Source organism: Adelges cooleyi, unplaced genomic scaffold (assembly GCF_023614345.1).
Source record: "Adelges cooleyi isolate 19-005CV unplaced genomic scaffold, UGA_ACOO_1.1 ACOO_flye_CR_arks_rails_tigmint_CR_PRNA_247, whole genome shotgun sequence".
Lineage (NCBI taxonomy): Eukaryota > Metazoa > Arthropoda > Insecta > Hemiptera > Adelgidae > Adelges > Adelges cooleyi.
In genome coordinates, this window is record NW_026095912.1 from 6,358,998 (window position 1) to 6,370,215 (window position 11,218).

Below are 11,218 nucleotides of genomic sequence, written 5' to 3' on the forward strand. Positions count from 1 at the left end.
CGGTTGAGTAATAATTAATATCAATATAACAGGTTAAAATGTTATAGGTAGTCGCGGCGCGGCGTTATTAATATTTACTAGGCATGTTCCAACAAAAAAAAAATAACTTTTTTAAATTGCACGACAATTAATTAATTTAAGCACAACATCAAACATTGCAACTCCAGCTGGTCTGGATAAGTACTACTACATGTTAATTCAACGAAACGTAAAAAAATACTATAACAATAATAATAATAACATTACAACTATAATAGGTAATAACCCGAGCTGACGTGGCAGTACGGCTATTTCGGTAGTCAAAACAAAATAAAAATCGGCTAATAATAATAAAAAATATAACAGCGCAATTGATTGTTTTTACACAGTGGAAAATAGTATGTATGTTAATGTGTGTTTGTAACTTAATATTACAATGGTAGTTGATTTGAATGGGGTGTTTAAAAATTAATTTTGACGAGACGATGAACTAATGAAATAATAGTGTAGGTACTTAGTAGTAGGATTTTAAAATTGAAAAATTTTAATTAAAGTAATTAAAATTTTTAATTTGTTCACATCTTGGTATATTTGAGGCGTCTAATTTAAAAGCCAGCTAATTGGCATTTTAAAACGTGTTTTAGTTTTTAAGTAGCCATACTGTATTAAGTGGTATGTAAAACTATTATTGAATATAAAATAAAGATTATAACTAGCTGAAACTGTGTTGGGAATATCTGGGTTGGTATTAAAGTCGCCCTTTTTAGCTGGTTTTGAAACTGGACGCCTCATTTAACGAAATTATGTTGTGTTAAAAATTATAATACAAATTATAAGTTTTAACATAATTATTAGTCTATGATTTATGAATGTAGTGTTCTGTATTGTAAAGTATTTGAGAATAAATATATATTTTGCATAATTACTATCCTATGATAGTATGGCACTACTGGTTAGTAACACTGAATAGTGAATACATACACAAATTGTGCTCATTGACAACTAGTCATACTCCGGTGATCATTTAACACCAATCCAGGATGTCTTCTAATCTTTTTACATTTTTTTTCTAAATTTATGATAGGTACACATAACTGGAGTACCTAAATTTGTGACTTTTTGAAAAATGAATTTCCCCAACAATAGTTTTAGTAAAGTCATTATTCAACTTGCACCGTTCTTAAAACGCTTGTCCGGTAGCTGCAAACCTTACCAGTTGGGCTTAGATATTTCTAAATATACAGCTTACTCGTTTTACGGGCAACGGCTTGCTGAAAACTTAAAAATATAAATTTTTATATTTTATTTCGGACACCCCTGCCTATTAAGACGGACCTGAACCGGCCGCATTCTTGTTCCCCTCTGCAGAGTGTATATTATTGCCCATTAAATCCGCCAGTGGCGGCCAGAGTATTCTAATTATTATTTTACATTTAGTACCTATTTGTTAGTCAAACGATTTTTTGAAAAAATCCATTCTCGACGGCTGTTACGGCCGATGATTAATGGTACAATTACGGTAAAAACTAGCCGTGACAGTGTCTGCAGTGTATTCTGCAGTGAGATTTGCACAAACCATTCAGAAGGCCAAAACGCGTCGAACTATTTTTTTTTCATTCTTTATCGAAACGTCGGTTTTTTTAAAGTTGTATTTTTATATAATATATACCAATCCTCTCGTCACGGTTAATATGAACAATGATCGACAACAACAATCGTACCGCCGCAAAACGGTCTACTCGCGAGCATTATAATATTCGCCGTGATTGGAATCCATTATAAAGAATTTCGTGATGTATTAAAAAATAACATTATATTAAATTTGCGCCAACCTAGCACCGATGCGGTTACCCCGGTTACCGAACTCCAAGTGTTATTATTTTCGATTATCGCCAACGCTAGCCGAGATAACCTCTTGTAAAAATAATAATAATATAGTAATATCAAATTTTCTCATACTGCTATTAATTGTCCGCAAGCCGCAAGATAACGCACAAACACAATGACCGATAAGGTCAAGCAAGCTTTGCCTAAAATACTAGGTTTCCAGCACTGCCACGTGGTAAGTCTAATAATGTGTAAATAAAACTGCTTTGCAAAAATAAAACCTACAGCTCCGTCTGACCGTAATGACCAAACCACAGTTACATAAGAGTCGAAACAGTGTTTGCCAACAATCGTTAATAAACATGTGTATAATATATTGATATTTATAACAAATAACACACAACTAAGATAAGTAAACATAACGCAATATGCAAATCTTACACAAAATATTATTTTGTTAGATTAGTATTAAAACGCGGAAGAAAAACACCAGCATAACTTATATTATAGCAAACCCAGATTTTTTTTAGAGGAACTATTTGTAGCGGACTCCCAAATTTGTAGGTACAGAACATAATGAATATAGAATGTGTTCAATATACGTTATATCCAACAACGTTAAGGAGCAGGGATGACTACCTTTCTTCAACACAATCAGCTCTTAGAATAATCGTTAAAATCTGCAAGGATAAAATATGTTTTTTAGGCGTAACCTCTATGTATATCCACAAGGACGGGATACTTTGTTATATCCCAGGTCAAACCATTCCTGTTTAAGGATCTATATTCGGTTTGTTACGACTTGTAGGATTATTATTATTACAGGTAGGATTATTTTGGACAATATAAAATATATGTGTACACTGTTACGCTAATAATTATTTAAGTAGTACACATTATTGTCTATCTAGTTTTCGAAACCGTTCTCTTTTGAAGGTCTGCGGTTATCTGAGACGTTTACGAAGCCCTTGATTCGCTTTTTATCTTATCTTCTTTATTCTATTCACGTGAGGTCGGTAATACTATACTTCTGCTCGGGCCAGTACAGCGTAACCAAAATATTTTTAGCAAGAGTACTTAATTCAGCTACCTAGTGTTAAGTTTTCTATTTTGAAATTGAACTGTAATAATATGGTTCAAACGATTATCACGAATGATTTGGTTCACAACCAATTAATATTTCATTAAAATAATATTTTATTGATCTACCTCTTTTCCTGTTATATAACCGTCAACTCAATAATTTACTCACACTCAGACATCCACATTTTAGGAATTGCAATAAGCGTATTAAGCAATCCTTTTTAGGATTGCTTAATCACGGTGTACTTACTTTAAAACCAATTTATTTTTGTCCTTGCTATTGGTGAAGGCCGAATATTCTTTAAAGTTAAGGTACCGAGGTTGACATTTAAGGCATAGCTTTAAGGCTAGTCGAATTGTTGGAAGGAAACATCTTGGGATTCAGAGAACCCATAACAAAAGATCTAACTACTCCAATAGATACGAAGTAGATGACTGAGAAAGCGAAGACAGAATCGATAAAAAGGATTAAAAATCATAAAGCAATAATGGCGAAGACCGAGTGAATTGTTAAGATGGAAAATAAGGAATACATTTTGTGCAACTAGAAGTCACGACGCATTCCATTGACATCTCCAAACGATATAGTTGGGAAAAGTCAATACTTTCAGAATATTGAAAATCTGAACTTTTTTTTTAACTCAAAAAATACATGTTTAAAGCATTCTGTTTCGGGTTTTTCCCAATACTAAAATTTCGTATTTACTCGAATCTGCAATTCCGTCTACGCTACGCACATTTACATAATATCAAGGGCAATATAAGTCTGTGAAATCGATTGAAATCAAAAGGAAGAGGATGGGGGGGGGGCGGCGAGTGCACCCCACCATACTATCGTCTAGGCGTTACGGTTCTGACTATAGATGTTGCGAATAACGAAAATACATCTATTATTTCTTGCGATTTTTTTTCTTTTAAATTTGGTTTTTCTTTTTTACAACCGCCATGGATCCCATCACGTTTTCTTGGCGTGTACGTGTTGTGTCCTGAGATTCCCACGTCTTTAGCCCGTCTATAGCGAGCCGGCCGATTAAACGAATCGATTTTTGCCGAAACCCTATACAGCTGTCGGAGGAAGAGGCTATCATAAAATAAAAAACAAAACAAAACAACACAAGACGTGATATTTTACTCGGCGTTCGTGCATTATGCGGCCAAACATTTTTGTGGGTAACGCTAATTTTCACGGAAGCACCGGTATAGACAGAGAGGTATATATTATCATAATGTACAGTATCGTCTCGCGGTTCACAATAATAACACTATAATAATAATATTATATACATTTATCGCACCTCGTGGGTACAATACAAAGTGTACGCAGGTACAAACCAAATTGGGCTCGCGGTTGAGTGTAACGACCTAAGGAAATACAAAACCACGACCGCGGTAAAAAAAACCTACGCTGTCGCACACGCCTTACACATACGTCTTGTAATGATATATCATGTTATAATTTTTTGTGAGGATAGGAAAACTTTTGCACGTCCAGACGCAGACTGCGCGTCATCGCCACGACTTCCGGCCGTGCACAGGCACGTGTCGTCTGCTGATTTGATAATAATATTATGATACAATAATGCGGTCTGAACGACCGAGAACGTTTGTGTGGTTACAAAGTAGAGCCTAAGTTTAATAAAATTGAATTCATGATTGTTCAGATTGTAACTCATCCAGGCCACCACCTAGTATATTTTTTACCCCACGATTAGAGCAGTGATAATATTTTTATTTAAACAAAATGTTTTGTTTTTCAATGGTTGTAATAAATGTAAAGTTATATTTTCCCTTCAATGTTCTTCAAGCTCCCGCAGAATTTTGAGTAAACTTTTTTAATAAATTCGGCTAGCTCACATTTTTATATTTGTGTGCTTTGGTATGGCCTTAGCAGTCAAACATTTCTCCTGAATGGCATATACGTTTATAACAACATTAAAAATAAGGAGTAAAGACTTATATAACATAATAATATTAAAATTTGGATAACTTATGCATATCATCTGGGGTTGAGTATAAAAAATAATTTCTACAATTGTTATATTTACTTTTTAATTGTTTGTTAATTTTCACTAACCCTTTTACTGCTTTACGGCAAAATATTAAGTTAATTGTACGAAATTTAACGTCGCTTGTCTTCTGTGTAGTTGTTATTACACGAGAAGACAATTTCTACTAAATAAAATGAAAAGTTTCTGACAAGGAGTAATAATTATTTTAATAATAGAACGCGCTGTATTTCGTATAGAAATAATTATTACAATTATTCAGCTATTCTTCTTATATACTATAATAATTGTTATATGGGAACATTAAGCGTTTTGGTTTATAAATTACCTTGTCAGAGTAGGGGGTTGTATTTCGATTTTTTGAAAGTTTAGAGCTTTTTAAATTACCAAGACTCAATAATATACAGGTTGTGTTATAATTTATTAACAATAAACATTATGTGATAACATAAAATAATATGCTTTCCCTTTACTCTAGTCCGAGGTGTTTGAATCCTGAACTCGTGTTTTTAACCCTGCGCTTTAACCCTCAATCTGGAGGACCAGTCTACTAAAAACAAAATAATATGCTTATTGCTAATAATATAATGTATGTAAATTATTAATGTGTTAAATCGTAAAATATTATAATAATGACTTATATAGTATTACAGTATAAAAATAAGTCTCACATTATTAATTGATGTTCAGTTATAACCGAACATGTCTATAACGTAAAAATCTATATAAACGACATAACACAGTATATATTTGTTATTTACAATAGGTAGTATAGATTTTAGTTATTATAATAATATAATACCAACGATCGTCTTCACGCGCAGGCACGTCAGCTTTGTGTAACCGGTTAGGTCGTAGGGTATGAAACAAATATTTAACTCACATCCGAACGTATAGCGACATTTTTTTTTCTTCAAATGCTTTTACTTACTTATTAGATGAGATAACGCCGAATGACTTGGTCGTGGACATGTTCAGACTTGGCCGTGGACATGTTCAATGAAACGACTGGACAATATCGTACTAATGATTTAGAATCCACACGGTTCAGTATATAAACATTATAAGAGCAATCTAATGAGACCGGTTTCGGATAGCCGCTGATTGTCCCATAGAAACGTGAAACGCACATGTGCGCGGTTAGGTACGACCGAGTTGTGTTTCTCGATTTTTAAAAATTACCATTTTACTTCACGGTTTTTTATTATAATTTCCTACCGGTTCAAACAGCGTTGTCTACTTGAGCCATATTTATTATAAATCTATATATACCTACTATTTAAGTTCGGTGCTGTCGCAGAGAGCCGATTGAATAATACAAGTGCCTAATCGCGTTTAAGAATAAAAAATCTCTGTACCCAGACCTGATTGCGTTCGGTGTGATGAGGTTTTTAGAACGTATTATACTTGTTTTATTTTTTTTTTAAATGGTAAAACAGTCAACAGGCCAGCACAAATACGTTACTCTGAATGAATGTAATATATTGCTATGGAATAATTAACGGTTAACCCCTTTCGGAGTTCACTTTTCTGTTTCTCTAAACGGATCAATCAAGTTTTGTAATCTGCGACAAAGATCAATCGTAATCAACGCATTTGATTTGTTTGGTACAGTTTTGCACATTGATAAGCACTTAAATATTTTTTTTGTTTTAAGGAAATCAAAAACAAGTACCCGATCGGAGGCGACTTGGAATCCATTGATGACGTGCGATTCATAAAATCCTTAGACGTGAAAAAAGACAAACATCTGTTCGATCCGGACGTGGCTTTGGCGATGCTGTCCAACGGCGTGGACGTGCAAAACAAACGCACGTGGATGGTGTTGGACAAAGAGGTAATCGACAGTCGTATAAATAATTTTGTCTTAAGTCAGTATTTTTATTATATTCTGTAAAAAAATATAGTCTGTAAAACCGGGAGTAGGTAGCCTGGAAGGTTTATATAGAGAGCACTGTTTATTCGGCCATGAAAACAAATCGGTTCGAAACGCCAACGATAGCCGATATGTATTCTGATAAAATGCGTAGCTCGCTGTACGCGTTCCCCTCCATTCCTCTCGCCGTAGTCCCGCACAAAAACGGCGATCCGGATCAGGTTAGGTCGACGACGGGCTCGATTGTACTTATGTGTATGTGATGTGGCTCGTATGTTCAATTATATTTGTACGCTCTCGGATTTCTCGATCGTTATCGACTATGTCAGTGCTGAATAACAGGTAAACAGAAGGTTAGCGACGCCGGTAGACCCCAATCAGCTCACGGTTGTGCAAAATTCTATTTCGGGTCCGGGCATCGATGGAATAGTACCTATCGTTTTACTTATTTGTCTCGGTCCGATTGCAAACAATAACGTGGACTACAAAAAAACCTTCCGATGACCAAAACGCATTTCAAAATCGATTCCCCTAAAAAAAAATTCGTACAAAATCAACGATGAATCCTACACATCATGTCCAACTCGGTTCTACGGCGAATCTTGTACATAGCCGTAGACTTATGACGCTTTATAATAGGTACTCACGTTCGACGCTTATTGCAAGGCGACGGTTTTTGAGAGCGAAGGCCCGTTGAGGTACAACGTGAGGAAATTGAAACTAATCTATTTCCTGCTGGACGGAACTATCCAAGTGAACGAGCCGATCGAGTCTAACAGCGGAATGCCGCAAGGTATTCGCCGCAGGCGTTGATATTGTGTCGCTAACGACGTCGACATAACGTTATGATTATTATATAATATCTCAGGTTGTTTTTTAAAAAGACAAATGTTACCGTTGCCCGGAGGTGATCCAAAGTTGGGACCACATTACAAGCTGATCGACTTGGTCGTCGGTAAAACGGTCGAGATCTACGGCAGAGTGTTGAAAATCACCGGCGTGGACTGTTACACCAGACGGTTCTTAGTCAAAATGGGCATAGATGTGCCTGAAAACGAATTGCCGCCCGATGATCCGTACTACATTTTCAGAAAACAAGTATTGTACAACCTTGAACTGTAAATTCATGAAAGAGGTAACGTTAGTTTTTCGCAGACTCAACTGGACGTGGTGCCCAAGTCCAAAAGTATTAGAGTACGAACCCCCCCGCACAACGGCTTGGACGGTAAGGTTTTGCGGTTCAGGGGCTACTGGGATGATAGAAAGGCGTATGCCGGTCATATGCGATTCTTCGACATTTTATTCTACTTGGAAGACGACACCATGGAGCTGGTTGAAGTATTCCCGTTAATAGAAAGAACCGGTGACGGCGCTCCCAAAATGGTTATTAGAAGACAAAAATTGCAAAAAGTACGTAATATTAATCTTAATAGGATACAAGTCGGTACATTTAAATGTGCGAGCTTCGGCATTCGATTGATAGGCAGGGCCGTGGTGTTCGCTTCCAGGACATGATACTAAACAGGAAATACTCAACGTGTTTCTGAACAAGTCAAAACAGCCGTATTACCAAATGGACTGCAAGCTGATGGAGTCTGCGACCACGGAGCATTATCAGTGTACGGACTTGTATATAGGAGCGACAATTAACGTTTTCAATCGAAATATAGTGCTGATCGATTGCGACGCGCTGACCAAACAGTTCTATCGGCAAGTCTACGGTTTGGGTGAGTGTGTGATTTGATATGGTACAACAATTATGTAGCCCGGTTGCGGTTATTGTATTATTTTAACCTAATGTTAGATTAGGTTAAAATAATACAATACAACCGTACTTGTTTACCGCAGAGAGTTTTAAAGAGATCGAGGCTCCCAGGACATGGGTTCAGTTGGCGTACGACGAATACGACGCACTGGAAACGGCCACGATACTGCAGAGCCAAGACGAGATGACGAGGAAGGCTATGCTGAAGACCGGCGGAAAGGAGGCCATGTTCCTCTTCCGTGTTCAAATCGTCTCCGACGACCCTATCACCCGCGGCAGAAAGTTCATGTTCAAATACTATTTGGACGACAATTCGTTCGCCCTGTATGAAATCAAAGAGACCAATTCCGGTACTGTGATACCGTTGGCGCATTAAGGTCACTCGTTCATCGCTGTTGCCATGTTTATAGGGTTTTACGGAGGATCGTATCGGTCAAGGCACGGTCAGGACCAAACCAAAGGTGACGAACCATTCGTGTTCCACCACCTTAAAGTCGGACACGTCTTAACCTTAGGAGGCGTGCGATTCACCCTCATGGACACGGACGATAAGACGTTGGAGTTTATGATCAACCGTCCCCGCGAGGTAAGCAAAGGCGCCACATCTTGTATAGTAACAAATCGTTTTGGAAGTTTTACTTTGGAATTGAACACATATGTTTTATACAGTTTCCACACAGCAACGTGACAGAGCTAACGGAAAAAGTGCGAAGGGTGATCGACCAACGGTTCCAGGGTCTGGATGACTTTCAACGGCAGTGCTTTGGAGATAGCAAACTGGTCGGCAGACAACAATTCAGGGAGACCATAAGCTTTGATGGAGAAATTGATGCTCACGGTCCGGTAGTTTTGGCTTATGTGCACAAACGGCGGGACTCCTACGAGCCGGTCCGGGAGCGAGTGTTTCGTAGCTCTATACAAGACTTGCTAAAGAGAGCTGGATTTATACACTTCGAAGGCTTGTTGACCAACTTGGAAAGTAGAAGGAGTGCGGCCGATCGGGACGGGCGAATGAGCCTCGACGAAGCGATGAAAGCCCTCGATAGCAACAATCTGCCGTTGCCAAAGAATATATTCGCGGTATTGAAAAACAGGTAATAATAAATAATGATTCAAGCAAGTTGGTTTTAATCTATAAAACTACAGGACGAGTGGTTTTATAAACTCTCTTTTTAATCCGATTCAAACGAAAATCGAAATGCGCGTTATGTAGTTCTGAGTAATGAAAGATTAAATTTTACATTTCAAGCGCGTCCATGTATCACTACGAACGGTAGGACTCATAACTCAAAAATCATAAGAAAATATTCGTTAATAATGTATTTGGTTAGTCTTCACGTTTTTAGACATGTAATGAATTATTAAATTAGCTCGGTGTATACCACTTTTAAATTACACGTGTGGTAAGAATACTTTGCGCTTGTTTGTTCTCTAAGCAACTTTTTTTTATATAATTCATACTAAATTATACGAGTCAGACAATTAGCGAATTCCCTAAGCGTTTAAAATTAAAATTCATTATTTTACGCTCTAGTGGTTCGAGTCGCTTTTTCGAGTTCATTCGGGTGCACACATCAACCGAGTGTGTGTGGTGTGTAATAAGTGTTATTAAATTAGACGGCCTTCTGAAGTGTATAATTCAAGTACACAGCCATTCCGCTTTCTGATAGTCCAGCTTAATTACTGCAATAGGTGAAACGATAACCGATCGACGAACAATAAATTACTTAATGTAGAGAGTTTTTGACGTTACAGTAGATAACTTGTTTTTCACAACAGGTTCATAGACCGCGAAGATTGCAGTTTCAAATACATGGATATGTTGAGGTTCATTGATTACACATTGTATCCAGTCGAAGCTCCAAACGGAATGGCCAGGGTCAGTTTAGCTGTATAAAATGTCTATTGCTATGTGTACTCGATAGTCTATGGAAATTATTATTATTTATTTCGGTTGTTATTCGCAGGAAGTTTTGTTTATCAAGCCAAACGAAGTTATGGTTAAAGTAGACGAATTTGTGGATTCACTGCGAACATCTTGAGACGGTCACGTGTTGTGCTAAGTATGATAAAACTGCGAGAAGCAGTAACGTTCGATTCGGTATTAAAAAAATATATATTAAAGGGAAATTTAAATCCTGTTGTATTTATTCGAATTGTCTAAATACATCTGAATGTCACCTTTATGATTTGACTGTGTATTACACACGAATGTAACAACTGTGGTGTGAAAAACAATCGTTTTAAATTACATGCTACTGAAATTTCCAAAATGATATTCACACTTTGCAATAACCTATCAATTTTGATTATTTTTTGTTTGAAATAAAAAAATTATCCATATGCATAATGCCAATCGCATATAATTGGTTACGATAAAATTGCTCATATTTCCAAATAACGTTTCAAACATAATGTATCTGTAAAAAAATATTAATGTAACTTACCTACCCCAAGGGCATGCGCCCACCATTATATTCACACTAGGAGCAGTCGCTGCTCGCTAACATTATTTTAGTAATAACTTATTAAATATGACCTAACCTAATGTGGAGCAGAATCCATTTGACTGGACCTTCGGGCGTATGTAGTTTTATATATTTTCCCGAATGGCGAAACCATCAACAACAGCTATTATGGGCGAAACGCTTTAACTGATGTATCATGATAAAAACCCATCAG

General features: G+C 36.7%; 1 pseudogene; it reads left to right on the plus strand.

The window, feature by feature from the left end:
* The first annotated feature begins 1,981 nt into the window (after nucleotides 1-1,981).
* On the plus strand, nucleotides 1,982-10,578 carry LOC126837009 (EF-hand domain-containing family member C2-like; annotated as a pseudogene).
* Nucleotides 10,579-11,218: the final 640 nt, after the last annotated feature.